Raw genomic sequence first — 11147 nt, 5'->3', positions numbered from 1 at the left:
AGGGAAGAATGGGCATTGCCAATAAGATAGCTACAATTTGAAATGAAGAGAATTTTGCCCTATTCTTGAGGAGAATATGTATCCTGAAGTAAAATCAATGTATTTATTACACTTTTTTTTGTTAACAATGTTCCTTTAAGTTGAGGCACATTTTTCATATAAATCTCATTTCTCCTTTCCTTGCGTTGATGGCCATTGGAAACGCATTTTATGAAGTGGATTGGGAGCAGGGGCGGCTCTAGAAATTAGGCTGCCCCAAGCAGCGCGGAGCGCTGCGCCGCCCTTCCTCGGTCCCGCGGCGGGTCCCCTCTTCCCGCGGCTCCGGTTGAGCTCCCGCGGCAGGTCCACCGGAGCCCCGGGACGAGCGGACCTGCCGCAGGCATGACTGCGGGAGCTCCACCGGAGCCGCGGGAACAGCGAACCTCCCGCGGGCACGGCTGCGGACGGTTCGCGGGTCCGGCGGCTCCGCTTGAACTGCCGCAGTCATGCCTGCGGGAGGTCCAGCGGAGCCGCGGGACGAGCCCCCCTCCGCAGTCATACCTGCGGCAGGTCCGGTCGTCCGCGGCTCCGGAGGATCTCCCGCAGGCATGACTGCGGCAGGTCCGCCGGCCCAGCCTGCTGCCCCCTAGATTTGGCCGCCCTAGGCAACAGCTTGGTTTGCTGGTGCCTAGAGCCGCCCCTGATTGGGAGATTCCATTTCAAATCTTACATACCTTTAATATGGGCATGGGATCTGTCTATTGATTGAACATTTTATAGCCTAATCCTACAACATCAGGTATGACAGTGTGTACTGGGACCAGTTCGCTTTGGCTAAGGAAACAGAGAGCATTGTCCTCCGTCCCCTTTCCTATTAGGTTTAATTCTGGAGCCATCTGCAAAAGAGGTGTGAATGGTTTAAATAAATGGAAAATAAACATTTTATTTTGATCGTTGTATGCTTCTGATGACATTTTGCTGCACTTAACACCTTAGCTCAGGGGTCGGCAACCTATGGCACGCGAACAGATTTTTAATGGCATGCTGCTACCTGCCAGGGTCCCGGGCCCACTCAGCCCGCCCCCCGCCCCCAGGCTCTCTCCTGCAGGGACAGGAGGCAGAAGCTTGGTCTTGCCAGCAGCCAAGCTCCCCCATCCCCCGCTTCTTCCCCCAGCGTGGTACTTTCCTGCTCCTTCCCCTCCCACTCCCTCTCCCTGCCGCCGATCAGCTGATCGCCCTTGCAAGGGGAAGGGGGAGGGGGAGTGGACCCACAGCGTGCTTACTGTTCTGCGGAGGAGGCAGAGAAGAGGTGGGGATGGGTCATATCCCCTCCAGCCCCCTGCTGTGAGCACCCCAGCCCTCTGCCCTGACCCCTGAAGCCCCCCACACACACCCAGCCCCCCATCCTGACCCTTCACCTGCCTACATACCCAGCCCCCCCACACACACCCTGCCCTGACTCTTGCACCCCACACATCCCCACCCCCACCCTGAGCACTAAATGGGAGCTCCTGCACACACATCCCCCCACACACACATTCCCACCTGCACCCCCAATCTAAGGGACTTGGCTGAAGCCACAGAGGAAGTCAGTATCAAAACTTGGATGTAGCATTCAGAAGATAAATCATTATCTCATTGAAGTCAGTAGCCAAACTCCCACTGATTTCAACAGGACCAGGATTTCACCCCTGGAGTTCCCAGCTCTGAATCTCCTGTAACACTAAATCTTTATCTAGTGCCTTGCAATGTTAGTAAAAGTAAATAAATGAAGTTGTCTATTTTGTTAGTGCTTTTTTACTCTAAGAGGTGATTGTGATGTTGCCTCAACAGTGAGAATGTAAACAATGTCCCAGCAAATGCAATTCATCATAGTGTCGCCATCTTAGACTGATCAAAATAGCACATATACTAAAGATTTATTTGGTGATTAGAGTAAATTAAAAACAAACAAACCAATGTGAAGTAAAATGGAGAGTGCATCTATGTCCCTTTTTCCTTTGAGTGTACAGGGACCCAATATTAACAAACAATGAGAAGGCTGTAAAAGGCAGGCAATTTCACGGAGCATCCTTTTGCTCTCACATTATGAGGGTGGGTATGGTCAGTTTTCACCAATTCTTTCTAACGTTGAACACCTCCATCAAGTTCCCTATACCTTTTTCATTCACAGTCTTCTAAACTTTACAGTCTCTCATATCGAATGTTAACACTGCCACTCTACTAGCCATTCTGTAGATCGTCTTGACACCTTTCCTGTGTTGAGGCCGCCAGAACTGAACATGGCGCTCCAGCTAAATGTTTCATGGTGGGATATAAACATATATTCTATAACGTAGTATATCACCTCACAGCAAAAATGAAACAGCAAGTAGAAGGGCATTTTGATTCAGGGGTTATGCTGCCTCCTCTCCCCCCATGGGCTTTTTTGGAGGCTTAGTGTAATCTACTGTACAAAATGAAAAAGCAAACAGTGTGGTTTTGGTTTTTTGGCTTTATTTTTAAATTATTGCACTGGATTGTGAAATTAAACTCAGCAGGAAAGGAAGATCCTGTACAGATTTCCAAAGGTATTGCATGCTCTGGTTAATTGTGCCAGCCTGGAGTGGCTGATTAGCATAATTAATCTAAACCTCTGATTACCCAAAGGAGGGAGATGTTCCTGGATGCACAGGTGAGATATAGGGGATGACTCTCTCAGGGGCAAATATACCATAGCTAATAGTAAAGAATTCAGAGGCTTGTTGTGTTTTTGATTTTTTAAAAAGGGATCGGAATGGAGTTAAGATAGTGTAGGGAGAGCCAGTTTTAGCCCAGTAGAGTGTAAGATAGGAAGACTGCTTGGTGATAGAGTCTGGGCTGTAGGAGGAATGACACTAATAAGATAAGAGAATCAATTATAACTATTTATTGGCCCAAGAACCCTGTTGTACGTCAAAGCTAGTACCAGAGACCCTGGAGAGTGAGCCCAGGAGGAAGCCAAACAAATAAAATGATAGTATTGTTTAATATTATTACTAATCATTTGTTTTATAGTAGCACTAGATTATTAGATACCAAGGCAAGAAGCATAAAATCATAGAATTGCAAGACTGGAAGGGATCTCAAGAGGTCATCTATTCCAGTCCCCTGCATTCATGACAAGATTAAACATTATCTAAACCAGTGGTCTCCAACCTTTTTACACCCAAGATCACTTTTTGAATTTAAGGGCAACCCAGGATCTACCCCGCCGCACTCACTCTATCCCCCCTCTCTCTGTCACTTGCTCCTCCCCTCCCTCACTCCCTTTCACTGGGCTGGGGCATGGGGTTGGGGTTCAGGAGGGGGTGCAGGCTCCGGGCTGGGGACAAGGGGTTTGCAATGTGGGAGGGAGTTCTGGGCTGAAGGTTCTTGGAGGGAGTTGGGGTGCAGGAGGGGGCTCTGGGCTAGAGCAGAGTGTTGGGGTGCAGGAGAGGGTATGGGGTGCTGGCTCTGGTAGGAGGCTCAGGGCTGGGGGTTGGGGTGCAGCTTTCCACTGGGAGGCACTTACTTTGGGCAGCTCCCAGTCGGCTGTGCAATGAGGCTAAGGCAAGCTCCCTGCCTGTCCCAGCCCCACACCACTCCCGGAAGGAGCCAACATGCCCCTGTGACTCCTGGGGAGGGGCTGGAGGGCACGTGGCTCTCTGCACTGCCCCTCTCTGACAGCACCGCTCCCTCAGCTCCCATTGGCCACAGTTATTCACATGCTAAGAAAGTTGTAATGTGATTTTTCTGAAGTGTGAAGAAAAACACATATCTTGGCTTTGATGTCAGAGCCATGAAATATTCCTTTTTTTGGTGGCTGGCAGTGGGATGTTTGCTCTGTTTAATGGGACATATACATGTGTGGAAAGACCAGTCATATTACAATTAGATTCTAACTTATTTTCCATTGGAGAAGAATGTATTCTTATTGTAATATACACTATGAGCTGGTCTGTACTAAAAGATTAGATCAAGCCAACTATGTCACTGGGGGGGGTGTGAAATATCCACATCTCTGAGCAACATAATTAAGCTGACTTAAGTGCCTGTGTAGACAACACTAGATTGATGAAAGAATTCTTCTGTTGGCCTAGCTACTGCCTCTCTGGGAGATGGATTTACTACAGTGACAGGAAAATCCTTCCCTGTCGCTGTAGTAAGGGAATGAGTACACTACAAAATTAAGTCGACCTAACTTATGTCAGCATACAGGCACCACAGTAATTACATTACTTGTGCATGTCTAGACTTTCCTCCTTGTGTCGGCGGTGCATGTTCTCAGCAGGAGCGCTTGTATCAATTGTTCTGTCATGGTGGGGCATTGTAGGATGGCTTTCGAAAGCCAGTAACAGTCAACATAAGAAATAGTGTCTACATTGCGTCAACCTAATTACTTCAACATTGACTCTATGCCTCTTGTGGAGGTGGAGTTATTAAATTGGTGAAGCGGGGCAGTTACATCAGCAGGAGCAAAAATTTAATGTAGACATTTACATATATAGGTTGACATAAGTTGTCTTATGTCGCCCTAACTCTGTAGTAGCAGCAAAGAGTCCTGTGGCACCTTATAGACTAATAGATGTATTGGAGTATGAGCTTTCGTGGGTGAATACCCACTTCGTCGGATGCATGTACCCACTTCGTCAGATACTCTGTAGTGTAGACCAGGCCTAAGTTTGTACACTGAAATGCTGCAGCTGTGCTGCTGTAGAGTTTGAAGTGTAGTCATAGCCTATACATTCCATACATTCTGCCCACCAGTGATACAGCAACTCAGAATATTCTCCTCAGAAGCATTCATTGCATTTTAAAGTGAATCAGTCACCAGTATCCACAGCTATTACAGTCACTGATTCAATAAAGCAGCTTGCTATATTTTTCACTGTCAGCTCTCTAGCATTGAGCAGTTTACTTTGTTTAATTTAACCATAGATCCATTTTCTATGTTTAAGAATAAAGCCGTCGAGATGCTAGCATCAATTTATACTGGCACTAGAAAAGGTTCAGAGAAGGGCAACTAAAATGATTAGGGGTTTGGAATGGGTCCCAAATGAGGAGAGATTACAGAGGCTAGGACTTTTCAGCTTGGAAAAGAGGAGACTAAGGGGGGATATGATCGAGGTATATAAAATCATGAGCGATGTAGAGAAAGTAGATAAGAAAAAAGTTATTTACTTATTCCCATAATACAAGAACTAGAGGTCACCAAATGAAATTAATAGGCAGCAGGTTTAAAACAAATATAAGGAAGTTCTTCTTCACACAGCGCACAGTCAACTTGTGGAACTCCTTGCCTGAGGAGGTTGTCAAGGCTAGGACTATAACAGCATTTAAAAGAGAACTGGATAAATTCATGGAGGTTAAGTCCATTAATGGCTATTAGCCAGGATGGGGGTAAGGAATGGTGTCCCTAGCCTCTGTTTGTCAAAGGCTGGAGATGGATGGCAGGTGAAAGAGAGATCACTTGACCATTACCTGTTAGGTTCATTCCTCTGGGGTACCTGGCATTGGCCACTGTCAGTAGACAGGATACTGGGCTAGATGGACCTTTGATCTGACCCAGTACGGCCGTTCTTATGTAATTTATAACAACTCTACAAATTAAGACAAGAAACAGTCCTGCATGTTAAGACAGTGATTAACTCTTATTCAGCAAACTGAGATTATACAACATGTCTAATACTATCTGAAATGGCTCCAAACTGCCATATTTGGGTTCAAGTTCCAGCATCTCCAAAGTTCAAAGTTGTTTGAGCCACACACATCTCTAAGCAACACAAGTACTTCTCCTGTGCTTTCACTCAATCATACCTTACTTTGTTATTTTCTGCATGGCCAACTACTCACTGAGAACTAGACTGTGCTTCAGTTTGTGTGCAGAACGCCCATTGACATGGGTGAGGACTGACTCAAGGGAATGCTACCCATGGACACAATATTCAATACACCCCATAGCACTAGAGATTTCACCTATTGTGCATTTGATCTCAGGTTATACTTACATACACTTTCTGGGCTAAACCTGTCTTCCTGCAACAAAGCCTTAGTAACTGAGCAGTGCACAGGTGAAAGCCACAAGGGTCTGATGCAGAAATTCCCCCCCACATACCCTGCAGAGCAGTAGCTCCAGCAGGTGTTGCAACCACTACTAAGAAATAATAACTGGCAATTGTGTAATTATGGAACACCTGTCACGCTCATTAACCCCCACTCCACATGTGCTGGGACACCAGAGAGTCCTGCAGAACATACTTCTGTGGCACTCAGTGAATGAGGTCCTTTGTGTAGAGCTCCAAGCATTCTGAACTCTCCCCTTTCCCCAACAGTGACACCAGATTGACCATCAGGGCTCTCTGGAGCAGCAAAGAAGGGGTGTCAGGCTTAAGTCCTATACTAAACATTTAGGTATTTATGAGCAGAAAAGGCTGGGTGTCCATTGGCTAGTAAAAACCAAACAACAAAAAAGTACCAAATCCCTTATGGTACCTATAAAATGTCATAACTGCGTGTGTTTCTATGTCTAATAGCCGCATTCACCAAATATAAAACAAAATCCCTCCACACTTAGAAAAGTTATTACTACCTAAAGAAAAGTAAACACTGTGTTCAGCACAGCATATTACATAAAGTTCCTGTCACAATCCATAACACCCTAGGTGCCCAAGCTCAAAAGCTGTATGAATGTTGTCAGTTGTGTGCACTTGTGGCATTTGTCTCTATGGTGGATTAACAAGGTGAGCCTTCAGGGAATGTGTGTATTATAAGGGAGACCATTCCGAGCCTAAGAAGCAGCAAGAATGAAGTGGATTCCAGCTTAAAATATGAATACTTCTACCAATCTTGTAAAGTTCACTATGACATACAGTAATTAATTTTGCAAGGTGCATGTGAATACATACAGCCTGAATCAAGCCTTCTTGATTAAACAGACGTTCTCTATTAAAACTCATCGGCCCTAGTCACTATGAAAAGTCTTTCCATGACTTTTCAACTCTAAAGCAGCCAAACTTGCATACACTCTGTGGCTGAAAAACAAACAAACAAAACAAAACAACCCCAGGAGGACCAAGAATCCCTGTCAAGGAGAATAGCTTGCATTTTTTTTCCTTTTCTCTTTCTCATTGATGTAGCCAAAGGATCACACATCAGGATATAAATGAAATGATAAATGCTGTTTGAGAGCTTCAATTACAATCAGACGTATAGATGTTCTGAAGTGAGCAAAATATTAATCTTTTCTAGTAGCAAACCTTTCAAAGCATGATGTGTAATAACTGACCAGTGGACCAGGCAATAGATTAAATTCACAGTAAGGAACATAGTATTAAGTTTCGACAGCGTAAAGTGGGGTGTTCCATAAGAGAGCTTACTAATTAAATGACTATACTTAAATAACTGAAATAATGCTCTATATTAAAGTCATTTTCCTAAAGACTTCAAAAAGCAGTAAATTAATATCAGTGGACCACTCTATTCAGGTTGTAGAGCTGTCCTTGTACCAAATTAATTGGCATCTGTCCCCCAGCCGCCTCGGGGGGCCCTCAACCCAGGGGGCCCCTGGGCGCCTCACCAGGCGGGCTGGCCCTGGGCCAGCCAGGGGCCTGTGGGCCCCAGGGGTGGGGCAGCCCCAGGGGCAGCCTCAGGCCCCCAAAGAGCCAGGGCCACTGCTCTGGAGGGAGGGGGGCTGCTGGAAAAGTGGGGGGCTCTGCCTGGGGGGGGCCCTCGCCCCCCCGCCCTCCCCCGGCCCCCCCCCCCCCCCCCCCTGGCCCCCCTGGGGGCCTGCAGGGGGGGTGGGGCCCTGGGGAGAAGCCTGGGGCCCTGGGGCCCCCAGGCCCCCCCCTGGGGCTGCTGAGCCCCTGGAGGAGGAGGGGAGGAGGGAGGGAGGAGACCCTGAGGAGGAGTACCTGCCTGCCCTACACACCCCCTGCCTGTACCCAGCCCCTGCCTGCAGCCAGCCCTGCCTGCAGCCCAGCCAGCCCCCAGCCCTGCCCAGCCCCAGCCCTGCCCCCCCCCCCCACCCCTGCCTGTCACCCCCCTGCCTGCCCCTGCCTCCCACCTCCTCTGTCCCCCCCCCTCTCCCCTCCCTGCCCGCCCCTGCCGGCACCCCCCCCCCCCCCCCCCCACCCCCACCCCGACCCCCCACCCCCCCCCACCCCCCCCCCCCCCGCCCCACCCCCGCCCCCAGCCAGCCACCCTACCCCCCAGCAGCCCCTGCCTGCCCCTGCAGCAGCCCCCCCCCCCTCCCTGCCTGCTGCCCCCCCCAGGCAGTAACCCTGCACACCTGCCTCAGAGAGGGGAGGCCACACATGCACACCACCACATGACACACCACACCAGGTGACCAGACAGAAAGTGTGTGGGACAGGGGGGGGGGGTAGTAAAATCTACATAAGAAAAAAAAAAATACCCCGCCTGTCCTATAAAATCTGGAAATCTGGTCACTACCCACCACCCCACCACCAGGACCCACACATGTGAAACAGATCTCATCAGGCTTTTCTCATTTCTTAAAAAAAAAAATTTTTTAAAAGTTAACGCATAGCATATTTTCATTACATCCGTATTTTTTTTTTTTCTTAAATCGCCATCGGGAGGACTTTTTAAAATTTTAAAAAAAAATTTTTAAAATAAAAATTTAAATAAAAAAAATAAATATACACAACAAATTAAGCAAAGCACAACATTCTTTAAAGCAGCACTTTTTTTTACAGGAACAGAGTTGCTAGAATTTTTTTTTTTTTTTTTTTTTTTTTCCCTGCCCCTGCCCGCAAAAAAAAAATGTTGGGGGGCCACTTCCTAAAGCCGGCCCTGGCATCTGTTTCTGCTTACCTCTCCTTCTGCTGGGAGCGCCAATATACGTGAGCAGAAAGAAGGAACTAAAGAAGTTAGTTGAATGCTTTTTCGTAAGGAAAAAATTTAATTAGGTTAAAACATTTCCTTGATTTTATGCTTCTCCGATGCATTATGTTCTCCAGATTTGCAAACTAGCATGCCACCAGAGTCAACACTAGCCCAGACCATTTGTATGTTCAAGATTTCTCTCATTCTTTATCCTCTCCCGCCTCAAAAAATCACTACTTAAATTTCAGTTGCTCTCAGATACTAAATACATTTCAGGGGAGAAAACATGTACATTAGCAAGACTGATATTTTTTCATGCTGAATGCTTCCATACAGTATCTTCTCTCAAAGCCCTTTCATGGTGACCTTTTGCTCCAGCATGTCACTTTCTTGAACAATGAAATTAAGATTGCCTTTAATTGCATGCCAGCAGCTAAACAACAACGTTTAAAAAATTAGTCTGTCATAAGATAGGGCAGTAGAAAAGTGGATGCTATGGTAAAAATAATTGCAAGATATCTGCATATATAAGGTGACCCTTATTTTAAAGTTGCTTATTTTAAGAAATATCTCCTATGGCTCAGTGTGCCATAAAAGTCAATATGGGACATGTCCCATATTTCATCAATGATGATTGAAAGGATAATCACAGAAACAAATGTATGATTTTGTACCATGAATAAAACATCGCTGTCTCTCATATGGTTTATCTTGCCTTTATTACGTTGGTCATTCTAGGTAAACAGTACAACTTCTGAAAATATAAACATAGATATGTCCATGCTATATTGGACCATTTAGTAAATTTTACAATACATAATATTAAGTGCAGTTACTATCATTAAAAAAAACACAATGGATTCATCTTTCCCACATGGTAAATATTTCTTTCCAATGGAATTTATTATAACAAGGTTTTTCATCAAATTAAGTAATATAGCTCATCAATAAAAGAAACCACAGTTATAACAAAGTAGTATATACTCAGAAGGATTTTTTTTTTTAAAACTGACCCACTTGTCAGCACAGGTAATATTTTAATGAACACCTAACTTTACGACTCCACTAGCTGTTCTATATTTAACTTTAAACGCAAAAGAGCATAATTCACAATCATATCATAAAAATGTAAGATGAAAGTGACAGAGTTTGCCTGCATGTACTCTTTCTTTAACACTCTTTGCATCTGATTCAGTAGGTTTTAACTGAGCTTCAGTCCCAAAGCAGAGGAGTTTATTTATTTTATGAGAAACAAGAAAGTACAAAAGGATTCTATAAAAAAGAGAACTTTCGTCATTCTTGAGTTTGGCCAAGTCTTGATTTAAATCTACCAAACTTTCAGACACCCCTTTCATCTCAACTCCATTCTAAAGAGCCTGAGGTTTGTTTTGACAGGACTGATTTTCCCTTGAACTGAAAAAGAAAAAAAAAAGTTCAGTATGTTGTTCAGGATTCAATAAAGGCAAAAAAAAAAAGTAATTGTCAATGCAAACGTGCTGCCTGCTAACTTGGAAAACTGCATACAATGTTAATAATGAATCATGTTCTTAGTCTCATATGTTTTTGTGGAAGCCTTCATGAAGAGTTGACTGAACCGGATTATCAATTTCTATGTGCATGCGGTCACACCGTTTTTTCCTAAATGCTAAGTGTTGACAAGTGCAATGAGATGATTTAGTTTACAGTGCTCATCAAACGAGTGCAAATTTGTTCATCTTCTTCCTGCTCCATTTTACAGACTAATTCTCAGTAACTGGGAAACCTTCAGAGACCTCATCAAACTAGGAGCAGCCAATCACTGAAAGAAGTGAATTTACCTTCCTTCCTTCTCCCCGCTGCTCCACATACATTGCATTTTAAAGCATAAAACAAAGGAGAGGCAGTTCGGAGTTAGAACTCTGAAGAAACATTGTTAAGGTGCGACATTTAGAAGAGCATGTGTAATACAGATGAGTCACCACTAAAGAAACAAAAAGGAACTTAAATATTTGGTCTATTTGCCCAATTCATATTTTTTTTCATACCAGTAAGTTACCTGGATATATGAGCTAATCTATCTGGTTATTCCATGGTGTATATTCTTTACTTAGGATGATGATGTAAGACCAAAAGACCCCATTTTAAACAGGCTTATATAGCTTGGCATTTCCTCCTTTCTGAGGGAGAAAAACAAACCTTTGAATAGACAAGGTGGGTGAGGTAATACCTTTTATTGGACCAGCTTCTGTTGATGAGACTAGCTTTCAAGCTTACACATAGCTCTTCTTCAGGTCCCCTCACTCACCTTTTCTCTCCAATATCCTGAGATCAACATGGCTACC

General features: G+C 45.0%; 1 long non-coding RNA gene across 1 annotated transcript in view; it reads right to left on the bottom strand.

The window, feature by feature from the left end:
* Positions 1 to 9658: 9658 nt before the first annotated feature.
* The window catches only part of LOC120373752, a 54335-nt gene continuing 52846 nt past the window's right edge, over positions 9659 to 11147 (bottom strand). The window contains exon 4 of the long non-coding RNA XR_005585690.1: positions 9659 to 10239. This is a non-coding gene — a long non-coding RNA (uncharacterized LOC120373752). The remainder of the gene's footprint in view (positions 10240 to 11147) is intronic.

Source organism: Mauremys reevesii, linkage group 10 (assembly GCF_016161935.1).
Source record: "Mauremys reevesii isolate NIE-2019 linkage group 10, ASM1616193v1, whole genome shotgun sequence".
Classification (NCBI taxonomy): domain Eukaryota; kingdom Metazoa; phylum Chordata; order Testudines; family Geoemydidae; genus Mauremys; species Mauremys reevesii.
The sequence above is the reverse complement of the archived record's forward strand: the minus strand, read 5'-3'. Positions and strand labels throughout refer to the sequence as shown.